A 4,061-nucleotide genomic window follows, 5' to 3' on the forward strand; every position below is an offset into this window, starting at 1 on the left:
AGAGAGTTTCAGAGAGTGTCAGAGCCTGTCAGAGATTTTCAGAGAGTGTCACAGGGTCTCAGAGAGTTTCAGAGAGCTTCAGAGAGTGTCAGAGAGTGTCAGATAGTTTCAGACAGTTTCAGAGAGTGTCAGAGAGTTTCAGACATTGTCTGAGAGTGTCAAAGAGTGTCAAAGTGTTTCAGAGAGTGTCAGAGGATGTCAGAGAGTTTCAGAGAGTTTCAGAGAGTGTCAGAGAGTCTCAGAGACTTTCTGAGAGTGTCAGAGAGTGCCAGAGAGTTTTCTGAGAGTTACTGAGTGTGTCGGAGAGTGTCAGGGAGTGTCAGAGTGTGTCACAGAGTGTCACAGAGTGTCACAGAGTGTCAGAGCGTTTCAGAGACATTCAGAGATTTTCAGAGAGTGTCACAGAGTTTGAGAGAATGTCAGGGAGTTTCAGCGAGTTTCAGAGATATTCACAGAGTGTCAGAGAATGTCAGAGAGTTTCAGAGACTGTCAGAGGGCTCTGTGATTTTCCGAGTGTGTCAGAGAGTGTCAGAGAGTTTCAGCGAGTGTCAGAGAGTGTCAGAGAGTTTCTGAGAGTTTCTCAGTTTGTCGGAGAGTGTCGGAGAGTGTCAGTGAGTTTCGGAGAGTGTCACAGAGTGTCAGAGAGTGTCAGAGAGTTTCAGAGATTTTCTAAGAGTTTCGGAGAGTGTCAGAGGGTGTCAGAGATTGTCAGAGAGTGTCAGAGAGATTCAGAGATTTTCAGAGAGTGCCAGAGAGCTTCAGAGAGTTCCAGAAAGTGTCAGAGCGTGTCAGAGAGTTTCAGAGAGCGTCAGAGAGTGTCAGCGAGTGTCTGAGAGATACAGAGAGTGTCAGAGAGTTTCAGAGAGTTTCAGAGAGTGTCGGGGAGTGTCTGAGTGTTTCAGAGAGCTTCAGAGAGTGTCAGGGAGTGTCAGAGAGTGTCAGAGAGTTTCGGAGAGTTTCAGAGAGAGTCAGACAGTGTCTGAGAGTTTCAGAGAGTGTCAAAGAGTTTCAGAGAGTGTCAGATAGTGTCAGAGAGTGTCAGAAAGGTTCAGATAGTGTCAGAGAGTTTCAGAGACTTTCTGAGAGTGTCGGAGAGTGCCTGAGAGTTTCTGACAGTTTCTGAGTGTGTCGGAGAGTTTCAAAGAATGCCAGAGTGTTTCAGAGAATGTCACAGAGTTTCAGAGAGTGTCAGAGATTTTAAGAGAGTTTCAGAGATCTTCAGAGAGTGTCAGAGAGTGCCGGAAAGTTTCAGAGAGTCTCAGGGAGTGTCAGAGAGCTTCAAAGAGTTTCAGAGAGTGTCAGGGAGTGTCAGAGTGTGTCAGAGAATTTCAGAGAGTGTCAGAGAGTTCCAGTAAGTGTCAGACAGTATCTGAGAGTGTCAGAGAGAGCCGACGAGTTTCAGAGAGTGTCAGAGAGTGTCAGAGAATTTCAGAGAGTGTCAGAGAGTGTCAGAGAGTTTCAGAGAGTGTCACAGAGTGTCAGTGAGTGTCAGAGAGTATCAGAGAGTGTCAGCGAGAATCAGAGAGTGTCAGCGAGTGTCAGAGAGTGTCAGAGAGTTTCGGAGAGTGCCAGAAAGTTTCAGAGAGTGTCACAGAGTGTCAGAGAGCTTCAGAGAGATTCAGAGAGTGTCAGGGAGTGTCAGAGAGTGTCAGAGAATTTCAGAGAGTGTCAGAGAGTTTCAGAGAGTGTCAGACAGTATCTGAGAGTGTCAGAGAGTGCCGAAGAGTTACAGAGAGTGTCAGAGAGTGTCAGAGAGTTTCAGAGAGTGTCACAGAGCGTCAGTGAGAGTCAAAGAGTTTCAGAGAGTGTCAGAGAGTTTCAGAGAGTGTCGGAGATTGTCAGAGAGTTTCGGAGAGTGTCACAGAGTGTCAGAGAGTGTCAGAGAGTTTCAGAGATTTTCTGAGAGTTTCTGAGAGTGTCAGAGAGTGTCAGAGATTGTCAGAGAGTGTCAGAGAGATTCAGAGATTTTCAGAGAGTGCCAGAGAGCTTCAGAGAGTTCCAGAGAGTGTCAGAGCGTGTCAGAGAGTTTCAGAGAGCGTCAGAGAGTGTCAGCGAGTGTCTGAGAGATACAGAGAGTGTCAGAGAGTGTCAGAGAGTTTCAGAGAGTTTCAGAGAGTGTCGGGGAGTGTCTGAGTGTTTCAGAGAGCTTCAGAGAGTGTCAGGGAGTGTCAGAGAGTGTCAGAGAGTTTCAGAGAGAGTCAGACAGTGTCTGAGAGTTTCAGAGAGTGTCAAAGAGTTTCAGAGAGTGTCAGAGAGTGTCAGAGAGTGTCAGAAAGGTTCAGATAGTGTCAGAGAGTTTCAGAGACTTTCTGAGAGTATCGGAGAGTGCCTGAGAGTTTCTGACAGTTTCTGAGTGTGTCGGAGAGTTTCAGAGAATGTCAGAGTGTTTCAGAGAGTGTCACAGAGTTTCAGAGAGTGTCAGAGATTTTAAGAGAGTTTCAGAGATCTTCAGAGAGTGTCAGAGAGTGCCGGAAAGTTTCAGAGAGTGTCACAGAGTGTCAGAGAGCTTCAGAGAGTTTCAGAGAGTGTCAGGGAGTGTCAGAGTGTGTCAGAGAATTTCAGAGAGTGTCAGAGAGTTCTAGAGAGTGTCAGACAGTATCTGAGAGTGTCAGAGAGAGCCGAAGAGTGTCAGAGAGTGTCAGAGAGTTTCAGAGAGTGTCAGAGAGTGTCAGAGAGTTTCAGAGAGTGTCACAGAGTGTCAGTGAGTGTCAGAGAGTATCAGAGAGTGTCAGCGAGAATCAGAGAGTGTCAGCGAGTGTCAGAGAGTGTCAGAGAGTTTCGGAGTGTGCCAGAAAGTTTCAGAGAGTGTCACAGAGTGTCAGAGAGCTTCAGAGAGATTCAGAGAGTGTCCGAGAGATTCAGAAAGTTTCAGATAGTGTCAGAGAGTTTCAGAAAGTGTCAGAGTATTTCAGAGAGCGTCAGAGAGTTTCAGAGATTGTCAGACAGTATCTGAGAGTGTCAGAGAGTGCCGAAGAGTTACAGAGAGTGTCAGAGAGTGTCAGAGAGTTTCAGAGAGTGTCACAGAGCGTCAGTGAGAGTCAAAGAGTTTCAGAGAGTGTCAGAGAGTTTCAGAGAGTGTCACAGAGTGTCAGTGAGTGTCAGAGAGTATTAGAGAGTGTCAGCGAGTGTCAGAGAGTGTCAGAGAGTTTCAGAGAGTGTCGGAGAGTGTCAGAGAGTGTCAGAGAGTTTCAGAGAGTGTCAGATAGTGTCAGAGAGTGTTAGAGAGTATCAGAGACATTCAGTGAGAGTCAGAGAGTGTCAGCGAGTGTCGGAGAGTGTCAGAGAGTTTCTGAGAGTTTTTGAGTTTGTCGGAGAGTGTCAGAGAATGTCAGAGAGTTTCAGAGAATGTCACAGAGTGTCAGTCAGTGTCAGAGAGTATCAGAGAGTGTCAGCGAGAATCAGAGAGTGTCAGCGAGTGTCAGAGAGTGCCAGAGAGTTTCAGAGAGTGTCAGAGAGTGTCAGAGAGTGTCAGAGAGTTTCAGAGACTTTCTGAGAGTGTCAGAGAGTGCCTGAGAGTTTCTGACAGTTTCTGAGTGTGTCGGAGATTGTCAGAGAGTGCCAGAGTGTTTCCGAGAGTGTCACAGAGTTTCAGAGAGTGTCAGAGATATTCAGAGAGTTTCAGAGATCTTCAGAGAGTGTCAGAGAGTGCCAGAATGTTTCAGAGAGTGTCACAGACTGTCAGAGAGTGTCAGAGAGTGTCGTTGACTGTCAGAGAGTTTCACAGAGTGTCTCAGAGGGTCAGTGAGTGTCAGAAAGTTTCAGAGAGTGTCAGATATTGTCAGTGAGTGTCAGAGAGTATCAGAGAGTGTCAGCGAGAGTCAGATAGTGTCAGTGAATGTCAGTGAGTATCAGAGAGTGTCAGCGAAAGTCAGAGAGTGTCAGAGAGTGTAAGGGAGTGTCAGAGATTTTCAGAGAGTGTCACAGAGTCTCAGACAGTGTCAGAGCGTGTTAGAGAGTTTCATAGAGTTTCAGAGAGTTTCTGAGAGTTTCAGAGAGTTTCAGAGAGCTTCAGAGAGTTTCAGAGAGTGTCACAGGGTGTCAGAGAGTTTCAGAGAGCTTCA

Source organism: Heterodontus francisci, unplaced genomic scaffold (assembly GCF_036365525.1).
Source record: "Heterodontus francisci isolate sHetFra1 unplaced genomic scaffold, sHetFra1.hap1 HAP1_SCAFFOLD_96_2, whole genome shotgun sequence".
In the NCBI taxonomy this organism is placed as follows: Eukaryota; Metazoa; Chordata; class Chondrichthyes; order Heterodontiformes; family Heterodontidae; genus Heterodontus; species Heterodontus francisci.